General features: G+C 37.2%; 1 long non-coding RNA gene across 3 annotated transcripts; it reads left to right on the forward strand.

Moving 5' to 3' along the window:
* Positions 1-8,917: 8,917 nt before the first annotated feature.
* Positions 8,918-11,963, forward strand: LOC130745197 (uncharacterized). 3 transcript variants are annotated; one of them, XR_009021598.1, is made up of 6 exons: positions 8,918-9,143; positions 9,345-9,498; positions 9,572-9,639; positions 10,267-10,488; positions 10,999-11,112; positions 11,651-11,963. It is a non-coding gene; the product is annotated as an uncharacterized LOC130745197 (long non-coding RNA). The 3 variants fall into 3 exon arrangements; XR_009021597.1 differs by having other exon boundaries at positions 8,919-9,143; positions 11,654-11,963; XR_009021599.1 differs by having other exon boundaries at positions 8,919-9,143; positions 9,345-9,493; positions 11,654-11,963.
* The last annotated feature ends 2,005 nt before the right edge of the window (positions 11,964-13,968 follow it).

Consider the following 13,968-nt stretch of genomic DNA (forward strand, 5'->3'; position numbering starts at 1 on the left):
ATCAACAATTCTAGCTTCCATTGCAAGATGGCCTTCTTCACTGCCTCTCACTTCGTTAAGCCTCCCAAACCACGCACATTCCAAATAAGCCATGAACCTAGCGTATCACCTGAGATGGGGGTGATTTTGTCGTATTTGAGCCTCTATGCCTCTAAGCATCAGAGCTTCTGACCTTCTAGGCTTCAAACCCAATTGCTTCCCAACCAACCAAGCTCGTTGGGCTCGCGTCGTCACTCCGTCCTCCCCCTGAACGGGTTCCAAGAGATCAATTGGGAGGGGCTTTGGCTTGTTCTTGCTACCTTTAGGGCGCCCCCGTTGCGAACTTTTTCGTGAGGAATTGGTTTGTGGAGTAATCACCACGGCTGGAGTCGTAGGGGAAGCGGACTCGACACAGAGAAAGGATAAAATTTGCTGCTGCTTCTCCTCTGGCATAGGAGCGACACACGCAGGAGAAGGACTTGTTGTTGTATACGCACGTTGCCTTACAATTTGATTTGAGGATGTATGGACAAAAACATATGAATTTTCACGTGTTGCTGCTTCTTGTTCAAACTCGTTAATACCTGAATTTTGTTTAGCCAAACACACCTTCCCCTGAGCACTATAAAATGCGTTTTGGCCAACTGTGGAAATACCCAAACACGCCCCCCCCCCTCATGGGACCATGTTCACATACAACGACTGCCAAAAATAAGCTGAGTTTAAAATCAAATCTTCTGCATTGAATGAGTATCTTGTAACAGAATAATTTCGGCCATCATCTTTGGGGAGATATTCTATCTTTTTACTCATGATTTTATTTCCCTCATCAAATCATTCCGTGCAATTAAAGATTTTTTCTGAATTGAAATCCCCTCATTTGAATAACCTGATGCAAGCAGGTCTTGTAACTGCTACCTTACTTCCACGCCTGCAATTAACTCCTTCACGTTCAAATTCAAATTTTGAAAATCAAGGTTTTTTTTCTGCAATCCGGTCACCAACCGCAGGCTCCTCCACCACCGGCCAGACCCGCTGATCACCAACCGCCACCGTCGGAAAAACCTCGCCACCCATCCCATCATCTCTACATGCGTCTTCTTTCTCATCTGTTGACACATCAATCGCGGACTCATAATCCTTGTCGTTAGGGTTTGGAACAACAACGTCATGAGTGGCTGCCATGGTCGCGTGAAACCCATCTGATGTGTCGTCCTCCTCTTAAGCATCATCCTCCTCTGAATTGTACACTTTCCACGGCGTTGACGGCATGTCGTAAACCGTACCATAGTCGTAAGAAGCATCATCCTTTTCTACCAAGACTATACATGAAGTGCCATCCACATCAACTGCCATAGTAAAACACTGTAGTAGCGGATGATTCATGCGAACTAAAATTCGTGCATAATCAGCCCGATGACGCGACTTGGTTGCTGTATCAGACTGCACAAAACTCCCCAACCTGTTTCCGACAGCAACAAAGAAAGATTCAATCCATAAGCCCATTGGGACTTGCCACAAACGAATCCAAACAAGATGTGCAGCACCAAAAGTTAACGTTGTGCACCGTTTAACATCAGACAGTTCCTGCGCCAAAAAATCGCCACACTCCGAGATTGTTTCCTGCATTTCTTCCTTATTTTCAAATTCTAGCAAAACCTCATTGGCACCAAGTGGGATCATAGAAAATTGTACAAACCTATTTGTTTTAATTCAATTTTACTAATATATAATATATCAAAAGATATATTAATTAAACTATTTTTCGTAAATAATAAACATAAAATCATAAATTTAGGGATGGATCCAGAAATTTGATGTTGTGAGGGAAATGTATGCATATAAATTCGTAACAAAAAAAATTAACAGATACTATTAGAAGTGAGAGCATTTTTTACGAAATGAGTCATAAGAAACCACATACTCTTACTACTCAAGTGAGGGCATTTAGTGCGGAAAATGTCTGATATTATATTGATTGGTAAAATGATACATGAGCAGTATTTATAGAATACAAATGACTAAAGACCTGGGCACTATTCTAGCCTAAAAATCAGGGAAAATATTCTCTCTATGAATGCTAATAACATTGACATAAAAGTCCTAATTAGCTGTACAAATCAGACTCTAATTATTCGAATTAGTGTGCTAATTAATTGCATTTGACTTTCAACACTCCCCCTCAATCTGGGTGGAAGATATCTATCATACCCAGATTGGATCTGATATTTTCATATATGTTCCTTGGAAGAGCTTTAGTCATAATGTCTGTTGTTTGCTTGCATGATGGAATGTGATCAACACGTATAATCTCTTGATCAATTTTCTCCTTAATGAAATGCATATCAATCTCCACATGCTTTGTCCTATCATGGTGAACTGGATTCTTAGCAATGCTTATAGCAGCCTTGTTGTCACACAGTATTCTCATGGTGTAATTGGTAGGAATTCTGATCTCATCCAGCATTCGTTTGAGCCAAATTCCTTCACAAATACCCTGTGTCATAGCTCTGAATTCGGCTTCTGCACTACTCCTAGCCACTACAGATTGTTTCTTACTTCTCCAAGTTACCATATTTCCCCATACAAAGGTGCAATAGCATGTGGTAGATTTCCTGTCAGATAAGCAACCTGCCCAATCTGAATCAGTGTAGACTGCAATGCCTCTATTTGAGTTCTTCTGAAAATAAAGTCCTCGACCAGGTGATCCCTTTAGGTATTGGAGGATTCTGTTCACAGTCTTCATGTGAGTCTCAGTTAGGTTTGACATGTAGCGACTAGCCAAGCCTACAGCAAAGCCAATATCTGTCCTGGTGTGAGTTAGATAAATTAATTTTCCAACCAGACTTTGATATCTATCTTTATCAGCTGGTATACTTTCCTCTTCACTTCTTTTGACCGGCTCTATGGGGGTTTTAGCTGCTTTGCATCCGAGCATCCCTGTTTCTTGAAGTAAATCCAGAGTGTACTTCCTCTGAGAAACATAAATGTCATTCTTTGTCCGAGCAATTTCCATCCCTAGAAAGTACTTGAGCTGGCCAAAATCCTTGACCTCAAATTCATTGGCTAAAAGACTCTTTAGACGTTTGATTTGGTCATAATCGTTTCCTGTAATAACGATATCGTCAACATAGACAACGAACAAGGCTATCTTCCCATCCATAGAGTGCTTAGCAAACATAGTATGGTCTGTTTGGCATTGAACAAAACCATCTTCTTTGACAACCCTTGTTAGTCTGTCAAACCATGCTCTTGGTGATTGTTTTAAGCCATATAGTGATTTACGGAGTCTGCATACCATGTTTGAGGTGTTGGAAGATTCAAGTCCTGAAGGTATTTGCATATACACCTCTTCTTCTAACTCACCATTTAGAAAGACATTCTTTATATCTAGTTGGTGAAGAGGCCAATCTAGATTTGCTGCCAAAGATAACAGGACTCGAACAGAATTGAGTTTTGCCACAGGTGCAAATGTCTCTTCATAATCCACTCATATGATTGTGTAAATCCTTGTGCAACCAACCGGGCTTTGTACCTGTTTATACTTCCATCAGCATTGTATTTGACTGAAAATATCCACTTACATCCCATTGGCCTCTTTCCTTCTGGTATAGTGGTGATTTCCCAAGTCCCATTTTTCACCAGTGCTTGAACTTCTTCTGTTACAGTTGCTGCCCATTCAGGTTTCTGCAGAGCTTCTTGAATATTTTTGGAAATTTCTATGTTGTCAACAGCAGCTACAAATGACCAGTATTTTTGTGATAACTTTCCATATGAAACATATCTCTTAATAGGGTGTTGAGTACAAGTTCTCACCCCTTTTCTCATGGAAATAGGAATATCAGTGTCAGTTGCACTCATGTTAACAGGAACAGAATTAGGAACAACATTACCCGTAGGGACTTCATTTTCTAGGGCCTGGTTGGACTCATGGTTCTGCGTTGGAGTTGTGCTCGACTATACTTCCTTCCTCCTTTTCCTTTCATAAGCCTTCAAGTTTCCTCCTTATACTTTTGGGTCTTTATTCTGTTGGGATGAAGTTAAAACTTCAACTCCATCATTTTCGGTTTCTGCTACAACTTCTGCTGTCCTTTCAATTAGCTTAGGTGTTGTTTCAGCTGGTTGAGAGGAGGCTTGGGTTGGTAAGGTTTGTGCAGGTTCAGTTTGTTCAAGTACCAAAGATTGGTATTCCAAAGTTTCCAAAGTTTCAGTTGGATACCTGTATGATTGCTCCCCCTGAATGCCAACTTTGGTGTAATAGGCTTGATTCTCAAAGAAAGTTACATCCATAGTGTGGTAAAAAAATTTAGTTATGGGAGAGTAGCACCCATATCCTTTTTGGTTGGGTGAATAACCAAGAAAAATGCACTTGATAGATCTTGGGTCCAGTTTGCTACAGTGGGGGTTAAGGTTGTGGACAAAGGCTGAACATCCAAAGACTTTTATTGGAATGGAAGAAAGGATTTTTCTGGCTGGAAAGGTGGTTTGAAGTGTGGATAATGGGGTCTTAAAGTCAAGGATACGGGAAGGCATTCGATTTATGAGATATGTGGCCGAAAGGACAGCTTCTCCCCAAAATTGTTTTGGAACATTAGTAGCCGACATGATTGATCTAGTCACTTCCAGAAGGTGTCTATTCTTCCTTTCCGCAACTCCATTCTGTTGGGGGGTGTCTACACAAGAACTTTGATGAACAATTCCAACCTTTTGAAGGTAGGAAGTTAGAGCAAGATTGTAATACTCACGACCATTGTCAGTTCTAAGTATCTGAATCTTGTTTTGAAATTGTGTTTGCACCATGTTATGAAATACTTCAAAAATCTTCCCAACTTCTGATTTTTCCTTCATTAGAAACACCCAAGTGACCCGTGTGTGATCGTCAATGAAGGTGACAAACCATCTTGAGCCAGTAATGTTGTGAACCCGTGAAGGTCCCCATACATCACTATGGATTAATGAGAAAGGTTGAGATGGTTTATAGGGTTGTGGTGGGTAATGGCTGCGAGTATGCTTAGACAATTGACAAGTTTCACACTGAAAATTCTACTAGTTTTTATTGAATAATGAGGGAAAAATCTTTTCCAAGTACACGAAATTTGGGTGGCCTAATCTGTAGTGCCACAACATTACATCATTTTCACTACTTGGAACTGTTGCTACTGCATAAGAATGGGTCTTCAATTCTTCTGATTTTTCAACTTTGAGGAGGTAGAGTCCAACACACTCTTTAGCATTGCCAATCGTCTTCCCCGACTCAAAAATCTGAAATTCACACAGGTTATGGGAGAATTTAGCAACACATTTCAAATCTCTTGTAATCTTGCTAATGGACAACAAGTTACAATCAAGTTTGGGCACATATAGAACTGATTCAAGTGTAATATGTGGGGAGATAATAATTGATCCTTTACCCATGACCTTAGAATGTGTTCCATCAGCTATTCGAACAGTGTAGTTATAGGGACAAGGATAATAACTACTAAACAAAGTTAAGTCTCCAGTCATGTGATCTGAAGCTCCTGAGTCAATGATCCATGACTCTATTTTTCCTTTGCTATTGTTTAAGGCATATAAAAAATTACCTTTTTGAGCCACTGCAGCAGTACCACTTTTTCCTGCAGTTAACATGGTCTGCTGAAGGAGTTTTTGAAGAGTCTCCATTTGTTCTTTGCTGAATGGTGATGAATTAGAGTTTACCTCAGAGTTTTGGTGGTGAACCACAGTGTTTCCTCTGCCTTCCTTGCTTTTGAATTGTTTGGCTTCTGGAGGTTTTCCATATATACTCCAACAATTCTCCTTGGTGTGGCCTGGCCTCTTGCAGTGATCACAACAGGGGCGAGTTTTCTTTTGTGGTGGCTGAGGTTGAATTCCTCTTGCTGCCATTGCAGAGCTTTCAATGGATGGGGCTGAGATGGATGTCCCTAGCATGAGTTTCCTCCTGCTTTCTTCCCTTCTTACTTCTGAGAAAGCTTCCCGAATTTTTGGAAGTGGTTTGGTTCCAAGGATCCTTCCACGAACTTTATCAAGATCCTCGTTTAGTCCCAATAGGAACTTGTAAATTCTATCTTTTTCGACCAGGTCCTTGTATTTCTTCTGATCCTCCGTACAACACCATTTAACTTCTTCATAAATGTCCCGTTGTTGCCAATGCTTGTTGAGTATGTTAAAATACTCAGTAACTGAGGATTCTCCCTGTCGAAGGTCATGGACTATACTTTTTTATCTCAAACACAGCAGATGTATTGTCGACATCTGAGTACGTCTCCTTCACTGCATCCCATATATCTTTTGCAGTGTCATAGAACATGAAATTTTCACCAATTTAATTTGTCATGGTGTTGAGCAGCCATGTCATCACTTTGCTGTTCTCAAGTTGCCATTTTTGAAGATTGGTGTCCCCTTTCTTAGGACACTTTGAATCTCCTGTGATGTAGCCTTCTCTTCCTTTTCCTTGGAGGAAGATCGTGACTGACCTTACCCATTGGTTATAGTTCTGGCCATTCAACTTATGATCAGTGATAAGGTGAGTAAGCCCGTTGTGTGAGTTGGTCGGAAATGATCCAGCCTCCGCCTTGAGTGACTCATCAGATTTTTGGTCTCCCATGGCTTGACGGTGCTAGGTTAGGGATGGTTCAGATCGAGCTCTGATACCATGCGGAAAATGTCTGATATTATATTGATTGGTAAAATGATACATGAGCAGTATTTATAGAATACAAATGACTAAAGACCTGGGCACTATTCTAGCCTAAAAATCAGGGAAAATATTCTCTCTATGAATGCTAATAACATTGACATAAAAGTCCTAATTAGCTGTACAAATCAGACTCTAATTATTATAATTAGTGTGCTAATTAATTGCATTTGACTTTCAACATTTAGCAATGTGGGACACAAGTGAGGGAAATTCTTACCAAAGGGGCCTTGGTGCTGATCCGCTGATCATGGCTAAGAGAATTCGGAAATTTTTTCCTCCCAAGGTTGTCATCTTCTTATGGCAAGCTTCATTGAATGAGATAGTTGTAAAGGAGAACCTTCTAAAGAGAGGTGTGGCTGGGGAAAACGATGGTATGTGTAGTGTATGTGGTATCTCCATGGAATCAGTTAGCCATCTTCTTTTGCATTGCCCGAGTGTTTGGAGGCTTTGGTGCTCATTTCTGTCTCGTGAAGGGTTGTTATGGTGTTGCCCCCAAAAGGTTGAGGATATGTTATTAGAGTGGAACAAACTTCAGCACTCATAGGATAATGTTCTTTGGAAGTTGATTCCCATTTTCTCTATGCTGGAGCATATGGCTTGACAGAAATAAACTTGTTTTTCAGAATGTTCCTTTCTTCGGTGAAAAGATATGGGATATGCATATCTCTAGGATAGCTTGGTGGATTAAAACTTGGCGTGAGGATTGCCCATATGCAATGACAGATTTTTTGCTGAACTTTGAGGTGATTAAGATGAGTAGTATTGCTCCTCATCCTCAAATTGCTACCTGGTTTCCTCCGCTGGAAGGAGTGCTTAAATTTAATGTTGACGGTTCCTCTTTAGGAAATTTGGGGAGAAGTAGTATTGGAGGGGTCTTGAGGAATTCTAATAGGCAGATGTTGGGTGTCTTCTCCGCTGCAACTGGAGTCTTATGGGCTTTTGAAGTAGAAGTAAAAGCAATACTAAAAACCTTGCTATTTTGACAACATTTCGGGTTTCGACGTATGATAATTGAATCTGACTCATCTCTTGCTGTTGGTTGGGTTTCTTCGGGTCAAAATAGACCATGGTAACTAACACAAGATTTGATCCAAATTGATTTGCTGTTGAGTGAGGTGGATTGTCTAGGTGTAAAACATGTCTATAGGGAAGCAAACTACCTAGCTGATCATCTACCAAAAACAGGCTGTCACAGGGTAAACCCGACTTGGGCTAAATTTTAAAAGTTGTTTTCTGCTATGTCTGAATGTTGATATGTGTTACGTTTGGAGCTTTGACTTATCTCGCGTTCTGGAAATGTCGGGCTCTTTTCTCTCCTGTTTTGGCTACTGTGTTGGTGTTGTTGTTTCTGTCACATTTTTTTATGTTGGTATGAGGTCTTGTTTTTGCTCTGTGCCCTGCTGAGAAGTTCCAGCTTTGTTTGGACTGCTCCTGCCGTGTTCGCTAGTGCTCTTGTTGTTGTTGTCTTGTTTTTCCTTTCTGCTCGTTATGGTTTGTGTCTCTGTTTTTTTTTTTTGTCCTGCAGCTGTGTGTTTAAGCTCTCCTTTCTGGCGGTTGTTTTCTTCTCTTTTTCTCTTTTAGTTATCTATGTTGTTTGCTTTTATTTTGCCCACTTGAGAATGGATGTTCTCAACTTTTTACTCTCTGTCAATATATTTCTTTTTTCTAGAAAAAAAAACACATACTTTTACTACTCAATTTTTTTCTAACGATTTTTTTCAAAATCAAGTGAGGGCACCTCCATCCGTCCTTGCATACATTGTAGATAAATGTAAATACCTTATATTGACAATTATCAATTTCAAAACTATTTTGTCTAAATCATTTATCAATAAATAATATTTTATTATTAACTCATTTAATTATCAATATTTTTTACATATAAAAAATTAATTAGTTTTTTTTTAAAATTATTTTTCCCTTAAATTATGATTTGTAATTAATGTGTTAAATATTTTTAATTATATTAATACTTACTAAATTGTTTTTTTATATGAAACTGGAAAAATGATAATTAATAGTTTATAAATTTAATAAGATAGAATCAATATCATCAATATCAATATATATTAGAAAAGAACAACTTCTAGGATGACGTGTCGCTCCCACAGGCCAAGTTAGTGACGTGTCGCTCTCAGATTAATTCTCCCTTAATATTTTACACGTCAGCTCTTCCACTTTGGCCCTACTTGCCACATGTGCCTGCCTGATTTCTCCTTTATCTTATTTCTCCTGCTAAACCTAAGCTCTTCCTCCTCTCTTTCAATTGTGCCCTGATTTCTAATCGTTCTTCTCACCCTTTCTCCAGAACCCTAATCGTCTCTCCCAATTCCCATCTCGCTGCGTTCTCCAAAGGAACGCCTACCAATCTACCACTGGCTCAGTGACCACTGAAATTGCTCAAACGAAGATTTCTTCGGTCTTGATCGCTTACAATTCCTTTGTGTCACCGGCAAGTACTATCCTGGTACGTTAATCACTTTTTAAAATTAGTTTTTCTAATATATATTGATTGCAAGATGTTTGTTAATGGAGAGCGATGAGGTCTACTACAGATTTTGGCCGAGATAGGAGGACAGGATCCGATGGTGGCCATCGATTTGAGTTTTTCTGTCATTTCTATTTGGTCTTCTTTTGTTGACTGTTTCTTTGTCTATGATGGTTTCAGGTTTTTCATGGCAGTGCTTGCTCTGACGCAAGTGCAAGGAATTGAAGGGACAGATCAGAGATGCGCTTTATCTGTTAAGAAAGAAGCTATGGCTCTAAGAAAATAAATTTGAGAAGCACTTCACTTCTGCTGTGGATTATGAGTGTCATGTAAGGTTGTAGTTAAAATTCAAAGTATTCGTTGTTCTAGACTGGCTTATCTAAAGTTCTCTTTCTATCTGTTTTCAGGGGATTTTGCTATTTGAATCATGTATATTTGGAGTATTTCTTTCACTAAGTAAAATGATTATTTTGAGGTATAATCTTTACTTTTGCTAGCAAATTTTTTACCTTTTTTGTTTTGAATGTTCATAGTCTGGTTTTCATTTTGTGAGCATGTAGAGGATACAAAATCTCTTTTTATACACTTGATGGTGTGTTCTACAGCCAAAATGTCTCATGTTCCTCTAATTATTATCAACATGAAGAGAAGTAACTACCAATACTTTAACACCAACATTCTTATAATGTTTAAGGTGTTGAAGCTGTGTAATAGACTAATAGTGATTTGCTGTTTCAAATGGACTAATACCATTTTCAAATGGACTAATAGCGATGGTGTTTAATTTGTGGATATTGTAAAACTATCATGATTTTTCTGCAAATCTTCTTCAAAAGGGTTTCAAACTAACCAAGGTTCCATAGTTAGATAAAAAAATAGTTCTTCTCACATAGTCTGTGAATGAATTTTGACATTGCACATTATAGATCTTAACTTATCTATCTGAGTTTGTTTATAAAAATAAAGTATTTTCCCCTTTATTTTCATTTTCTTTTGTGTCACTTAAACACCAACTGGATAGATTCTTATCGAATGATCGGCGATAGTTTCTTCCATTTCGACTATGCCCACTAGATATTTATAGAGGGGCTGAATTGTGCAGGTGCTATTGTGACTACTGCGAGAGTGAGACCGGATGGCTTGGTCTTCACTACTGCTTACGATTTAATCGTCGAGGAGAGAAGCAGGTCTTTCGGAAGCACTGGGTTGAGGCTGCCTTACTCTCTCCTTGATTCACTAGCAGGTACCAACACCGGAGAGGGGATGAAGCATCGCTTTCCCTATTGAGATAGGGCAATCTGCATACTGGCTCACAGCCCCAAAGGTAACATTTTTATTCCATTTGGTTTGTCTTATTTGTTGTAGATAGGTTCAAAGATTTTGTATGTAGGAAAGGGCACATAAGAAGGGAGACTGTAAGCAGATTTTGAACCATTAATTTGAGGAGAAATGAAAGCATTAACTCTTGAAAATTAAGGTATCATGTTTTCAGTTGTCTTAGAATGTTAAATCCACCAACATGAATAACCTGATGATCCTCACTTTAAATATTGCAACCTTATCTGTTTTATGCACCTCTTCTAAATCAATCTTCCATTCCCTTGCTTTTCCTAATTCTGTAAATTTCTATTTTAAAATTACATCAATTTCTATTAGTCTATTTCCATTATGTGCCTTGCTACAATTTTTGCATCCTTCACATGAATGAGTTAGTATGTTCACAGTTATTTTATCTACATCCCAATGAAAAAGATAGGTAAAGAAGAATGAGAGATATAATAGCTGCCGATGTTGATATTCTTTTTTTCATGTGAATTTCTTCTTTTATTTACAGGTTCTGCTCTTATTAAAATAGTGTGGTAGGAGAAGGTCCCTGGATAACCAAAGTTCAGAGTTTTTAAGATCAACCCCATTGAGCTCTTCCCAGCACCTTTTCTTGGATATGCAGGTTTGATATGCTTGCTTTTTGACATTAGATCATAAAATTGGAATGGAAGAGAAATGATATGACTGCATAATAATGAATATTATGAACAGTTATGATACATGTCCAAACCTGTATCACATCTGGTACGATATGGATTGCTGCAAATTCATCATTGACCTTACTTTTCCGGTCATTTTCTTTTTCCATTTTCTCTGTAATTCTTGGTTTAGTGTTTGGAAATTATGAATGACAAAACTGTAAGTGTTGATTCTAAGGCAACTCCTCATCCAAGTTCTGAAGAAGTGGTTATTGAAAGAGACTAGAGGATCTGAGGAATGGGAAATATATTATAGAGCATGTTAATAACACAAGCAAGGGTCATGTTCACATAATTGAGATTGATTGGTGACTTTTCTTTGGATAGCTTAAGATTATAACATAAGATTATAATTTATTGTGTTGGTGACTGTTTTTTTTATTAGTACAACCATAAAGCAAGAGACTTAGAGGCCTTATTTTTGTCACTTATCATTTTTTAACTCAATTTACAATGTTGCAGCAGGTTATCAATGAGTAGAGAGATGACCATTTTATCATTGAGAAGGTCCAAAAGAGGGTGAGGGAAGGCAAGTGACAACAACTAATGGACTGATACTTCATAGAGAAATGACATATATAAGAAGGGATAGAAATAAAAAGCATGAAATGAATATCTATAAAAAAAACTAGCTAAAGGAATACTAAAGCTCTAGCTTGGTTATTGACATTGTTCTATTGTGTTCTATTGTTCTAAAGGAATACTAAAGCTCTGACTTGGTTTAAGGTTGGCTCTACTGTTTAGCTTATTTAGTGTCTTCTATGTTAATTCATAATCCAGTTGTTTTGTGTTCTTTATCCAGTTATTTAGAGTTTAGTTCTTCATTAATGTCTAAGATCATGAAGCAAATCATCCTAAACCTAAACTAATCAAGGACTAAATTGGAACCAAGTTACAGCTATTATTTTTCATTATTTTTCCTAAACAACTATAAATTTATTAGTAAAATATTTATTTAGATACAAATGTTCTAAATGTTTAAATCACATGATAAATAGTTTTCATGGGAGGTATTATTTTACATGAGAATTTTATTTAAAAACTAATAGAAAATTAAATTCAAATAGTTTACAGTACTTTTGCATAGTACTTTTCACAATTTTATGAATAACTTTAAGAGTTAATATGTATAATGTGATAGTTTAATTTGATAGACAAAATATGACATTACCGAGTAAACATTTTCAACAAGAAGAGATATTTTATATGAAAATAAATTAATGTTAAAATTAATAAAAAATAAATTTAATATAATTAATTTTATATGCTGTCAAAGCTCCACGCGCAATGTTGTCTACCAAGAAATTGTTGGGAACATATGAGCGGAAATGAACGTAAACGTGCATAATCGTGTCATGGTAGATTAACTCAAGCTATTGTTTATTAGCCACAATTAAACCATTATCTTATATGTTTTGCAGTATTTGAGATTTCGTTAACCAATCTTTTTATTAGTAATTCAAATGCGCAAATCACAATCTATGCAACAAGGGTTTCAATTTAATACTTTTTTACCACTTTGTTTAGCATTTCAGACTCTTCTATTTCATCTGTTGTTTAATATGTTGGTAATTTCTTATATCTATGATTTGTTCTATTGTCATCATGTTCATGACGAATGTCAAACCAGTTCCTGTTGATCTGGATCAGGCTTAGAAGAGAAGTATTTTTCTTCACTTTGCTTCGTATTTCAGACTCTTATATTATGAATATATTTTAAAAATAAGTACTGATTAACGAATCAAATACGATAGACATATTCCTCGTGCAACGCGCGGGTAAAAAAACACTAGTAGTTATCAATAGCTTATGAATATTGTTATTAAGACAAAGTTCAAGTGAATTTTACTCATCTTTATTGCTGTCATGATTTTGCCACTGTCATGGAGTCCGGGCGCTGAATTATTTTTCTCTGCTATTGTCGCGTGTTTCTAATATGCTGAAGTGTGGGCTTTCTAATTTGTCAAATTGATCTGCTATTTTCATGATCTGCTGCTGTCATTTTCTTGTTGTTGCAGGTTTGCCTACTTTCCTTTGTGGCAAATCTTCTATGCGTTTTTTTATAAGCAACAAAGATTATATTGAAAAGAAGTACAAGAGATACTTCAACCCAATACAACAGGGAAAATTTTCTATGAGTGGTTTTTCAATGCAGGTGAGGAGTAGCTGTGTTTGAGGTGTATCTATATCATGGAGTCTTGTGTGTGCGTTCCATAGGGAGCTTGGTGAGTAATTCTCAAGCACGTTTTGAAGAAATGGTGGCATTTTCATTATGAATCATAGTGGCTTCGAGAATTAGCTATGGACCAAGCTTTTGTGTTTTATTTTTTGTAATGGCGTATGTTTCTGCTTTTTTTTATTGGGACATTTGATTGGTGGCCTTATGAGGCATTTGTATTGTTGGGTATCTCTTTATGGTTAACTTTGGTGGATGACTTGGGTTAAATATGAGTACTCTTTTTCCTTCGCTAAGTTTTTTCTCACTGAGTTTTTCCGACGAAGGTTTTAACGAGACTCATTCCTAAATTTTGTTTGGTCACCAAAGTGGGGAAGACTTTCCTGTTTTACCCATTGCATGAGAGAGTTTGTTCTTATGTTTATGTTATCTTTAATAATATCTTGTTTTCGAAAAGAAAAAAAATGTAATAAAATTTTTCTTGCTTAATGCCAAAACTCAAGTAAGTTATATATATAAAATGTGATTTTATGCGAGAACATGAGAATAAATCACAACCATTAGATCTAATCATGAATGATTCAGATTTAAATAAATTAATGGT

Source organism: Lotus japonicus, chromosome 3, assembly GCF_012489685.1.
Source record: "Lotus japonicus ecotype B-129 chromosome 3, LjGifu_v1.2".
NCBI lineage: Eukaryota > Viridiplantae > Streptophyta > Magnoliopsida > Fabales > Fabaceae > Lotus > Lotus japonicus.